This window comes from Rhyacophila brunnea, unplaced genomic scaffold (genome assembly GCF_057557595.1).
Source record: "Rhyacophila brunnea isolate RB1 unplaced genomic scaffold, BYU_Rbru_1.0 scaffold_21, whole genome shotgun sequence".
Classification (NCBI taxonomy): domain Eukaryota; kingdom Metazoa; phylum Arthropoda; class Insecta; order Trichoptera; family Rhyacophilidae; genus Rhyacophila; species Rhyacophila brunnea.
Window position 1 is genome coordinate 31078818 of NW_028232871.1, and position 14486 is coordinate 31093303.

Sequence of the window (14486 nt, forward strand, 5' to 3'; positions counted from 1 at the left end):
GAGAAATCATTTAGCATACTTATTTTTATTATTTGATTAATTATTAAATAAAACACAATTTCATAGTACTTATTCCACTTTTTTAGTAAATTTTGTACCGGTTTCGTCCTCTTCGAGGGGAGATTATCAACTTATTGATAATTACTAATAATTAATCAAATAATACAATGCAGTTCCACCATGAATTGACAGTTAAGGAATACTTATTTTTATTTCTTTCGCCAATTTACTCTAACAATATTTTAAAATTAACCGCGAAGAAACCTGCGTGACCTCGTCGTATCATTTGATTTGTATTCTGTCACTTACGGTATACTGCAGGAGTGAGAGAAAGAGAAAAAGTAAATTTATGCGCTTTAGACTGGGCCATAATTTTTCCTTACCGTCACACTGTAGGCTCTTTGAAAAAAAAATGAGTACCCAAAATAATAACAATTTAATGTCAGATAAGTCGTATTATTGAATAAATGAGACCACATGATAAATTGTAGTAATTGATCTTAATGACATTATTAGTTTAAGTGTGAATTTTAATATTTTGATTTTTGAGCGCCGTGCCATTTCTTTGACAAAATGTAAATCAGCTTTTTTTCTATATTTATTCCTAAAAATAAGTCGTAGAAGCACCTAATTGAGAATTAGCATAAAGTGAGATACTCTATATCAGTGGTTTTCAAACTTTTTAGCTTCACGACGCATTTAGTATGCAAAGGTTTTTGGACGACGCCCTAAAAGAATAATATTGCAGAAATTTAATATACCTACCATCGCAAGATAGCTCAATACTATGTTCTTCCTCTGCCTACGTTACATTATGTATATAGAATGTCTTGAATGTGTCCTAAATGCATGTGATCTTTTTCACATTCTTTTTTTAGAACAATTTCGTAGTTCTTACTAGAATTCACCATATCACGCTTCAGCATTAATGCACGAATATCATTTTTTAGCACCGCTGCAGAGTGAGTGAGGGTTGGTCATGATGACGGAACCCTTACGGTTGTGCCACTAGTGACTAGGGTAAGGAGTGTAACACTGTCGGTATTCAGAAAACATGTCCAAGCTATGTGAGACGTGCCTTACTAATAAACCATTTGTTTATTTAACAAATAATTCACGAAATTTCTAATGTAACATTCTTTATTGAGTATACATATATTTATATATTTTTCAAATCTTGTGAATTATTCGTTTAAAAAAATATTTTATTAAATTATTAGCAAATACGTTAATAATAACATTTGGAGAAATTCTTACGTCCGCTTGGAATCGAGGTAAGTACCTATTATTGGCACCTTGATTCAGATCACAAAAAAACCGATTAAAAAATGAATACTTCAGTTTTATATTATGAAAATACTAGTCAATGTTGTCGAAATTACGTTGGACGCAGTTGGTTCAATTGCTAAAGCACATTGGCGGAAATTCAATTAATGCGGGCTCGAGTTCTGGCGTCGTATTTCTTTTAAAGATAATTATGTGGAAAAAAGGAAGAGGGCGATATATCTTAAAAATCGAAAAAAGAGTTGATGGCAAATGAAACATAATACACATATGTACAAATAAGAAGAGGGATAAGTCAAACCAACACCTCTGAATTACTTGATCCCATACAGAAACATTGGAGTTCCCATACAAAATGGTCTAAAAATCAATCTTCTTTTGGCCGTCCTGAAAAGTAGCGATTTAAGACTTAACGGCTTCTTCCTTTCGCACACAGAATTAACGATAACGTGACGGCTTATAGTATCGTGGGTATGCTTTATTTAACGAATAATCTTTTGAAAAAATTAATTACTGTACCGCACTTGAATTACAATTTGATGAAATTAATAAATTTTTCAAATCTCCTGCGGCGCCCCCGAGAAATAATTCCAACGCCACACAGTACCTAGGTGCACACTTTGAAAATATCTGCCTTACATTATGAATCTTGTATTATGTCATACTTGTTATACAACTTGCTCTTTGAGAAAAAATAAGTGTCTCTTCGGTGCCAAGATTTAATTTCATCTTAGTCCTATAAAAAAAACTTTATCCTTCAACGTGATTCGGTAAGAAAGTCATGTCTTCCATTATTAATCAGAAAGTAACATATCTAGAATGCCGACTGCAGAAGATATGTATAAACTTTCATATTTGCTAATTCTAAGGCTGTAATATTTAAAATCATTAGTACAGGTAGACCATGGCTCCACATCTTGAAGCGGGCCCCCCTACATCGCTAGAGTTAAAGGCTTTGGGACGCTCAACAGTATTGTTTACTAAATGTTTTTTCAGATAAAATCAAGGATACTCGATGTATTTTTAGCGATTTTTTTGTATCGTTAAATAAATCCACTCGAATTATGGAGTTGTCAAATGTCAACACACAATAATCAAAAATTTCATCACACAACTAGATATTTTTAAATGTTAATACTCTTCAAGTAAAATAGCACCGCAGGTGACTTTTTTCCCATTAAGACAAATTTGTGATGTGTGTTCATCTCACTTATGCGGTTGACCCACCACGCCGAGTCCACTAGAGCCTGGGCCCCCAGGCTAAAGCCCTGTTAGCCGCCCCCCCCTTGTGAGAGCCATGAGTTAGAGAAGTCGTCACGTGACATTAGACTTCGATACATCGTCTGGAGCCGTTTTCATATTTCAGTAATCAAAATAGTGGAAATTATACTATCTCGTTTTATAATACTTAAAAAAATACCTAAATTTAAATACTTAGTGTAGAGTTGTAATATAGCAGTATAATTGCTAATATAAAACTAGTTCACTTTGCATAACTAAACATTTAAATTAATTTGAAAAAGTCTCAGGATCATACTTTTATAAAATTTATAAAAAAACACCTTAGACACGTAATTTGAATGAAAACATATTATTAATAATTACAAAAACGTCACAATTAAGTACTTAAGATAGTCTAGAAGCTCATTTAAAAAAAAAAAGCATTATCATAAAATATGGAAACTTGCGTGATTGCGTGAACAGTAAGCACTCAAGAGAAATAATATAAAGAGAGTGGGTAATATTTGGCAAAATTAAGCTGTGTTTCTTACGTATCAACCACAGTAGAACCTCAGTTGTATTATTATTAACTTAACTATGAAACGTTATACCATCATGTTGCTTCTCAATCCTACTACCAAATTTAACCTACTATAGTTAACCATATTTTCTACCAAATGAACTAAAAATTATTACCACTAACTTCATATTTATCACAAAAATAATTAATTTCAGCAATACGTTCTCGCAGTTTTTTAATTACTGTAGTCATTTAAATCAATATTTACCGACAATGTGTACAAAAATATTTAATTCAGCCGTAGAAATTATATTAATTAAATGCATATTGCGGAGATATAAACATGCCGAATGCTCTCTCACTCGCACTTACGCTTCGTTTTTGTACAGGCTTTGAGTAAGCGTAATGCTTCGAACGTTGTTCGATAATGTTATTTAATATTAGTTTTCATTATATTTTAGTCTGTGGACTCAATGACAGCTTAAGTTAATATATAAACAAAAAAAACTCATAATATGTTGTAATTATATTATCATATATTATCACTTATCAGTATTCATTAAAGTATCATAATTAAAACGATTTATTCTTAAAGTACGTGGCAAATATATACTTTAAGAAACAACACTTACGTCAAATATTTAACTGATAATATTGATATTACATTGATACATATTATGAGAATGTAGTAGGTAGAGAATAATAAATAAATAAATTATAAATTTGATATCTTAAATTAAAAACAGACTCTTGAATAAAATAATTATGTACCTACCTTCTTCATATTTAGTTTATTATTAATTTGTTAATTATCTCTACATTTTTAAATAAATAAATATCTATCTCTCCTAAAAAACAAAAATTTATTTACAATCCATTTTTACATCTACCAATAATTTTACAATTCCAGCAACTTTTGATTTATCAAGACGACTTGTTAGTCTTGGAATTAGCATGTTTAATATAATTTATAAAGCTAATTGAGTAATAATATTTTCTCATTTCGTGAATATATTAGGTAGATATAACTTAATAGTATCGTATTATATTTTATCAGTTGTTGAAATTCCAACACGCCAGTATATAATAATAATTTATTGAGTACACAACGCAGAGGTATTTTGATTTAGTTGTTTATTTATTTGGGGTTGGTATACCATAATAATATATACATTATTAATATCAAATTTTTTCGATTTCCTAGAAAATCAACCCAGGCGCTTTGACTGGGAATATATAGGAATCCCCATTAATGGAGAATTACTCGGTCACATGAGTTTCATAGACGATATTGATGTAAAGACGGGATACAGAAATTTTCAAATGAAAGTCGTACAGTGGACTTGACAAAAAACTGACTCTCATAAATGGCACTCAAAACGAGCGGGTACACATCTACGTCTATCTCTACACATAAATTTAAATAAAAACTGATATAAAATTGTGCTCATATTTATACTTATATTTAATAGAATTTTTATCAATCATTTTTTTAATAAGTTTACTGTAATGTAACTACGTATTAGAAATATTTTTGAATAATTCAATATAATTAATTACCAATACTTTTATATGTATTTAAAATATGTCTAGCTTGAAATACTTTGCCCTAATTAATTACACTCACAATTCCGAGATTTGTGTGTAATGCAATCTAGAGCGCTGGGTTCAATGCTCGGTGACGTCACAATATATTTATGTGATTTTCTCAAAGTCTGGGTGTTTGCGATTGTTTCTCTTATATTACTGACTAGCATTGGGCCACATGGCCAAAAAATCCTGTATGCTTATATGATCGTTTCACTTCTACTACTACTGGTTTACTACACTATTGTTACTAAGTCTCATAGCCTCTTGTAGCGTTAAAAAGATTATTTACCTACCTAATATGTAATATACAATAAATATTTGTAGTTGAAAGCACCATTAAGTTTCAACATTTTCTTAATGCAACACTGTTACGTTACGAGGTTTAGCTTAAAACATTATCTGAACCATTCAAATAGATATATCAAAAAGAGAACCAAATTGATAATATTAATAAAGTATTGAGTGCAGTAGTCTCATTTAGAGCTTGTACTTTAAGATACTTATATTTTGCATGTATTATTATATTACGATAAAATGTATACTAATTCTACTTAGGGCAGTGACACACTAGCTGCAAAATTCAGTCGACATCGACCAAAAAAACGCGACCGTATGTTCGAAGAAGGAGAACATTCGAATATCTTGTTATCAATCATGTTACTCTTATGTCAATGCCAACCACATTCGACGACTGATGATTAAATTGAAAATCAATTTACCAACAAATTTTCTATTATTTCTTATGACAACTGAAAGATATCGAATAGTCATCAAAAATATCTTATATTCGGAATCTTCACCCGATGTTTTCAGTTGTAAACATTATGTATTTATTATTGTTTAATGAATATTTGTTTACGAATTTTATGGAAACAACAAAATCTTCTTGTTAGCGACAGTGTTCATCTGGTATCGGTTTCAACCATATTAAATAACGGATGATAAAATTTATAATCAAAATAAAATATATTTTACACGATTCAGGAAGTAATTTTCAAATTTGGTTAAATCCATTTTTTGACGAAGTGACAAAATGCGATATTTTCATTCCTTCTTCCTAAAACGTTTATGTTGGGTTTTTTTGCGTACTTCCTGGGTCTTTTTGGATTTTACGGTAATAAAACCTCTCCATAACTCCTTAGTTAGAAACAGACTTGAAAGTGGGTCTAATTTTTGGGCCCCGCATCAGTTAAAGTACGGCCTTATAGTGGAGAGGGTCAAGAATATTTTTTTCAGACTCCTTTACGTTCGGTTGTATGGATATTATCCGTGTCTCTATCCGACTGACTTTCTCTTAAGTATCCTTACACTGTTGCTTAAAGTTTAGGAGGGATCTTTATTTACCTACATATTTTTTCCGACTTATACGCGGCGTAAATGGAAACTCTGCCATTTTTTGTGGTATTGGCTTGTGTATCTCTGATAATTATCTTAGGAATCGATCTCATCCGTTGTTTGTTCTCCCAAGGTGCAGAACTAACCTGCCATTAGTAATGCCAATTAGGAGGGCAATAACTATGTTTAATCAAATCGCTTCGGATATTGAAATATTCCACTTACGTGAGGTGAATTTAGGTGGAGGTTGTTTTGTAAGTTTTTTTAAGATAGGGTCAATCAACCTAGTTCACTCTGTGTGCTTCCATGTACTTTTATTTTTCTTATTTTATTATTGTATTATTGACTAACATTACCCTGTATTTTTATTTGAAAAAATGTTAACACTTGCTTTATGTCATGTCGTGAATGCTTTGAATTTATAATTTGTGATGTTCATCATATATGTAAAATAAATTATTTTGAATGTTAATTTACAATTTAAAAATGCATTATTTATAATATATCAGCTTCAAAATATTATATGGCATTCAGCAAGATAGCGCATGGCTTTGCAATGACGTGATTAGTTGATATGGATTTTATGTTGTATTACAATATAACTGCTATATTTTTCTTCTATCAAAAACTTTGTATAATTATTATGGTACATAATATTTAGTAAGCTTTATAAACGTTTTGATATTGAGTTTAGCGAGTTATTGAAATTATTGTCAATCACTCTCAAGAGAGTTATTTAAAAATTCGAATATAAAAAAATGGAGTTAACAAAGATAATACGAGTAACTTCCTGAATTATTTATTTTATTTGAAATATATCGGATAATCAAAAAAATTATATTATTGGTACCCAAACATATGAATCAATTTTCCCAAATATTTTGAGATGTAAATATTTGTATTTAATTTATTATTGTTAGGTACCTAATATTGTTTTACGACTTTATCACATTGTTTACCGATTGAAACCAATTCCAGTTTTTTTACAAATTTAATAAAAAAAGTTTCGTCGAACATTATTTTTTATTTTTCTTCTACTATTTATTCAATTGTTTTTCCTATTTTCGCGACACCGACATAAATATTCAAATAAGCCCGGCAAACAAATTGGATTTCTCCAATCACGGCGGCCGAAATTACAACCGGGCCGTGGTCTTTCCTCGTGTCTACCGTTACGTTTTCAATCACGCGCCCACTCTTTACGTGTTTATTATTTTGTGTTGCCACCCCTGAACTCTTCTCGCGATTGGCTGAGCAATTAGTTCGGGACAGGCTGACGGCCAATCAATATTCAAATGATGTGCTCGTTGTCAGGGGTGCGTTATCTTTTTTTAAATACGCGCTATCTAATTATATCGGGACAAAATATTCTAATTATATTGACTAAGCCAAAAATACATTAGGCCTAGTTCAGATTAAGCCATAACTTTAGCTGAGTGGTGAGTTTTGTACGAATAGACAAATTTAGTCGATTTTGCAATGGATGGGCAAATAACAGTCAGACTGTGACACGATTAAGTAAACGTCGATAGTAGTGCAAGTTATTGCTCACACTATGGATGCAATATGGTAAACTGTATATTGTGAAAAATGATGATTGTTATATTGTAATAATTTAAATGAAATATGCAATCAAACATTAAAACAACTTATATATATATTATTCTTAATGTTGAAAACTATTTTATAAATAACTTTTAATTGTAATTCCGAAAAAAATGTAGTGCGTATTTACTATTCCCAATGTATCAACCTTTTCTATGCTCCACGATATTCTATGAGAAAGTATCTGACAGACCACAGATTCTTAACGACACACGTTGAATGGAGAGCAAAGCTCTTACTACAATCGCTGTAATACTAATATTTTGTGGCTTAATATTTGATAAGTATTCAAACAGATGTCACTGTGTATTTTTTTTTTAAATATGCAAATCAATCGACAGTGGCTAGTAATTTGAGTTAATAGGTGGGCGAGATAACTCGCGAAATTTGTATGTACGGCCTGTCGATCACGGCTTCATATAGCGAGTTAACTCGCTGAAGGCATAGGACCGGTTAATTAAATACCTACATGATTAATTATTATATGTGCAGATATTGTCAAAGTAAGTATTGAATACTTCAATTCATATGATCGGATAGTGTATAACTAAAGTCAACTTAAATTTGTCATTTAACGCATATTATAACACATTGTCATATCAAATCAGACATTTGAATATAAAATTTAATTAAAAATAAAAATATTTACTCGTCAATTTTCTGCAGGCTGCCAAAAGTAATACATTGATTTTTTTTAAAGATGAATAATCACGTAAAATACCAATAAATGCATACTTACTTTTGTCTAAACAATGTAACAGACCGAAAATGTGAACGCAGGCCACCATTTTGTTCTCAGGGCTGCCAATAATCCGACCATGTCAGATCCTAAGAAGATCATATCGTCGTTTCCATTGCAAAATTGTATATCTCCAAAATGTGTGTTTTTGACATTTTTTATTACAACGTTTTTCTTAGCTCGTATTTTTATTTGTCCGGTACAAATCTTGCCATCGATTTTAAACTAACTTCCCGACTAGCTAGACATTTTAAACTTTTAGAATATATCAGAACACGATGCCAATGCATTTTTTTATTACTTTTAGCCATCTTTAAGTAGAATTGAATTCATTTTCAGTTAATTCTGTTTTGTATGAAAAGTTATTTTGACACCATTATTGGTTGCTAAGCAGATGGTCCTAGCAACTAAATTATTAATATTTTCGTGCATTACTACGGAAACGAAAATGACATTTCAGTATAATTTCTATCAAGTACAAATTTTTTTGATCGTTTAACCTAGCAAGTCAAGTTTATATGATTCAACAGAAAATTTAAAAACGTTGCATATAAAAAGTTATTTTTATCTTGTAATTATGTATAATTAAAACCGCAAAGATCGACTTTACACGTGCAAAATAACACAATTTACAAAAACTGCATTTCCGTTGAAATTATGAAAACCTTTTAATAACTGATTCAAGTGCATACACTTTTAAGCTGTTTTTATGCTTCCCTGAAAACTTGACATTTTGCGGATATACCTACAATTTTCCAATAGAAACGACGATATGGACCTTCACGGAATGGAGGTTTATATTAACAGTTTTTTTTGTTTTTACGAGAAATTTATTTCAGCCACTTGCTCAACTTATTAGGTTCACACTCTGACTCATACACAAATTGAAAAACAATATGTGTACTTGCCTCGAACCTGGGAACCACGACACCATAGGGCGACGCTTAAGGCTATACTTCAGTTGAGGCATGGTCTAAAAAGATCGTGGCTAGTCGATGCACGGATTGTGCAAATGACGCGTGCCGAACAAAATATAATCTGTCATAAAAATCAAACATGCGTCCATTTAATTTTATGTTTATTGTTATATTAGTAACAATAATAATATATTCATTAACATGTTTTCTTTTTTAAGTACATACGTAAAGTTTTTTAGTCATCTTTACACGAATTAAGAATATATTCATCCTACGTCATGACAAAACAAATCGACGTGCGGACACCTCGGCTTTCAGTCTCCGATTGGTGACTAGTGAGAAATTTTGTCGCACCTACTGTTGTAAATTATTTGCCGTTTCACTGAAATACACTCTTAAGCCGCGTGGCCATCGGCATAGAGATGCCAATAGAAGAAGAAAAATAATTAAGTTGTTACATAATACTATCAAAATTCGTAATACGGAATTTGTATAAGACCTCTTCTATATGTGTCGCTAGATTTTAAAATCAGCCAAGTCCACCTTTAGGTATTTTTGACTTTTTTATGAATTGCTGAAGAACTACTGCTTTCTAACATTTCTACATTATCAAAATGTGTAATTTATTAATTTTAAATATTCTATACTCGAAATAATATAAACTTTCACCCATGTGACTGTGTACTTGAGAATACAAAAAGCTATTTTTCTCCTATTCATCTATTATGGACTTGGCTGATTTTGAAATCTGGCGACACATATTATATAGTACGAATTCTTTGATATTGTGTTCGTCTATGGTTTCACACAACTGCCGTGTCCTCTTGCTTTTCCATGCTTAAACTTCCACTCCAGTACTCCATAGGTGGAGTACTCTTTTCATCCCAGTGTCGTCTGTTAAAAAAAACAAGCGTGATGACATGACAGAGCGAAATATATTGAACGCTATAATATTAAATCGACCCCTCTTTCGTTGTTTTTCCACATTTTTTTTCATATATCGTCGTCAGTTTGGTAGATACCTCGAGTCAACTTGAATCCACACACTGGCAGTGTTTTGGGCTTTGATGATATTGAATTTTCGTTTTATGAGAGATTTTATACTGGATTAAAATATTTTATATTGCCAGTACGTCGGTATATTTCAGAAACGTATAATTTATCATCGTTTGCTTCAAATAGATTATTAATTTTTAATCAAAATATTTATAACATACAATATTGAATATATTGTTATCGAAAATAATATCTAAGTTTGAACAGCCTCTATTAGAAAAATCTAAGAAAAAATGTGACACCGAGTGGGATTCGAACATACATCTTTCATTTAGTTGTCTTAACCAATTAACGTCGATTAAAACAGTGCTTCCCAAAATCTAAAAAAAATTCCCCGGCTCCCGTCCCCGAAAAATTTTCCGACAAATAATCGAATCCTCATAAAGTTATTATACTGCTATCCTACAAAAACTATTAATCTAGAAATCTTTATCTTACTTTTTTCAAAAAGATTTTTTCTATTGGTTATAATATATTTTCTCAGAATTGTTTTTTAAAATTATATATGTTCAATAATTAGAATGGTACATTCGTAAATCTAGTGAATTATTCGTTGAATAAAAGAAATAGTTAATTAAAAATTATTAGCAAGTTCAAGTAAGTTACATCATAAAAATATTGGAGAAATCCGTGACGTCGGTTAGTAATTGAATTAGTAGGTACCTACTTTGATTTAATAAACAAAAACCGATTGCCAACAGTAGCTTGATTTAGAGGAGCGCTAATGATCAGGTAATAAAAAGCCAATAGTTAAAATATGTCGCAATTAGTATGTTACCTCATAGCATACTGGATAATGCACGGACGGGGGCTAAACCCAAAAGATGCAAGTTCGATTCCTGCCGGGTGTCTTACTTTTTTCAAAAAGATTTTTTCTATCGGTTATAATATATTTTCTCAGAAGTGTTTTTCAAAATTATGTACTTATGTTCAAAAATTATTAAATATACACAATCTGTCATATTAGTAAACTCGTGGATTTTTTACTAAATTGCAAAGAACTGGCTCTGTTTAATCCGAAATATTAATTGACTCCCTATTTTCTCCCACGCATTCAATTCTTCTTATGATATATTTATTTTTGGACAATATAATTAATATGTTAATAAAAAGTTTTCACAATGTGTTCTTATTTATTGATCAATTTAATAAAACGATTTTTTAGTACTTATTCCATTTTTATTATTTAATAAATCTGGACTGGTTTCGTCCGCCTTAGAGGGACATATATATATAGTCTATAATGTCGAGGGTCCCAGGTTCGAATCCTGGGTCTGGCAAGTACACATATTGTTTTTCAATTTGTGTATGAGTCAGAGTATGGACCTTATAGGTTGAGCAAGTGGCTGACATCCATTTTTCGTAAAAATAGAATCTGTTAATACAAACCTCCACTCCGTGGAGGCCCAGATGATCCTATTAGGATCGGACATGGTCGGAAGAAGAAAAGAAGAAATTTATACGTACATATATTATGTAATGAATATTCATAAATAAATACTTGCAATTTTATTGAAACATTTTGCGGCCCTCCGCAGAAGCCCTGTGGCCTTCTAGGATGAACACATGAGCTTGGGAAGCACTGACTTACCCCATAAACATTATGCAATGAATTTTCATGGTTAGGTTACATGTAATCAAACACCTTCAGTGAAACGACTTACCTACTCGACTACCTGAATTTATTTCTTCTGATGTGAAGAACCCAGATTTTTTTAAATCGCACGAAGATTTATGTCACAAAAAAATAAATGACTTGCTATTATTTTGCCTAGTTTACCAACCTAACCTAACCCAATCATAATTATTAAGATACTGACGATATTACATATTATCCTTCTTGCGAATAATTTCTACTAACTATGCTATTTCAGTTCCTTTCTAGTTTCAATTCCAGTTCCTACGTTTGTAGACCCCTCTATGTTCATATCGAGTAACTACATAATATAATTGTTTTTTGATACTGTCCTAATAAATAAATAAATCAACAACAAATTAATCCTGCACTAGGTACAACATTATTTCTATTAAGACTCCTCGATTCTTAAGTAAGTATTCCAAACACGTAATTCCTCTTCCTACAAAAAAAATATTATTATCAATCACTTCTAAATAAAATTATTCTTTTGTGTCGATTATTCAGTTTACCACAGTGATTCAGGAATCTCGCTTGCTAGTTACGCACATTAATGATCGGTTTTAATAATTGACTGCTAGGCAGTATCTTAATTTGCAAATAAAATCAAAAACATTTTACTGCTACACTATAAATTAATATTGTAGATGTCGCTAATTTTCTCGTTAGTTTAAACTGTTATATCGCTATCTGAAAACAGTGGTATGTATAATTCATAAATACAAATTTCATGATAATTGAATTTTAATATTTATATTAAACAAATGACATAGTTGACTATATTATGTTTGCGGTTTATAATAGATGGTAATGGCGGATTTTTTTTGTATATCATTATTAACAGTTGGATATCTCAGTTATCTTACTATTACTTTGAAGTTACATGACAATTTTAATAAATGAAACAAATGCATTTTATTTTTGATAAATGAAGTATTATATTGTTTCTTAAATCTCATTTAATCATTATGTAGGTATTATAGCTTTCAGCAATCCATGGCATAATTATCTCAAAATCTGCTTTTTTTCACTTTGTCTCACTGTTGCTTCCATGTAGCGAATAATATAATATAAGCACATATAGATATCTTCCAAAATCCCTCATATTAACTTCTCTCTGCGGATAAGGCCGGAATCATCTTCTAGTGGTCTTGTAACTTTGATAATACATAAATAAATATTAATTAATCTATGCTATTTTTTCATCATGTTCAATATTAAATAATCCAATATAATTAGAACAAAAAAATTATCAAAAGGTATTTCAACCGTCGTGACAATCCAACCATTTTGCTTTACTAATTAAGCTAATAATGCAATTATAAATCATACCCAAATTTTCTGACAATATACATCTGAAGTACTATTTCAAATACTGATATTATTGGCAACCCCCGTAGTCACTGGCTTCACATATGGGGTTGAAATTTGTCATGGGAAATGAATTAGTTAATTGTTGTTTAATTTAATAAAACGCATTTTTTTATAGTACTTATTCCACTTTTAATCAATAAATTAGGACCGGTTTCGTCCGCCTCAGAGAGACATTTTCAACTGAATACATTTTTTTAAAACAATATTTATCAAACAAAATCCAAAGCGACAGAAATAATATAACAATAGGTACATAAATTATCCGTCCAATAATACTTTCCCAATAACAAATTAATATAAAATTAATGAAGTTGGACATTAATATTTTATACTGTATCAAGGGCACTAAACAAATTATTTTAAAATATTAAAAAAAACAAAATATGAAACAATAAACACTTACAATAACATTAATATCAACAAATATTTATGATTAATCAAAATTTACAATTAAAAATAAAATAAACAATATTATCAATTGAAGTTAGATCGAATACAAAAACAAATACAACCAAAATATGAGTCAAGATTAAATAAAAATTAAAATAATAAATAATTCACAATATATAAAGTTATGTTATAACAATCCCAAATATTAAATAGGGTATAATAACGGAGAAGACAAAAAATATAATTGATCATTTAACAAATTAGAATTGGGCAAAAATGTATACCTATTAATCTCTAAGATTTCCTGTTTATCCAATTTTATAGATTTCTCATTCAAATGCAGGATTTAAAAAAAATTTATACAACAATACAATGCAGTTCCTCCATGAATTGACAGTTAACAAAATAAATGAAAAAACGAATTAGTTAAATTATTAAGTCTTCGAGTCAATTACATATGCCATGTCTAGCTCTCGTTGATTAGAATGATTAGATCATTCGAGTCGCAAATAACAACAACTCATTCACGATGACTACTAAGATTGTCTTCTGTGTTTTGAACGTTTACTACGGACGGTCTGACTCGCTCGTGCTTTCTCAGCTAAGCACTAGGCTAAGTATACAATGAGTCACTTCTATCTTCAAAACGTTCATGAAAGATGTTGGCCGGATGGAAACGTAGTTTAAATTGAATCAAAATTACATTCGATAGCAATTTTCTTATGCCAAGATTTCTTTCATATATATATGTATATCTCAGAGGTGTTCCAAATTATATAAGTATTCTACATTCCAAAATCTTGTGGATTATTTATTGAA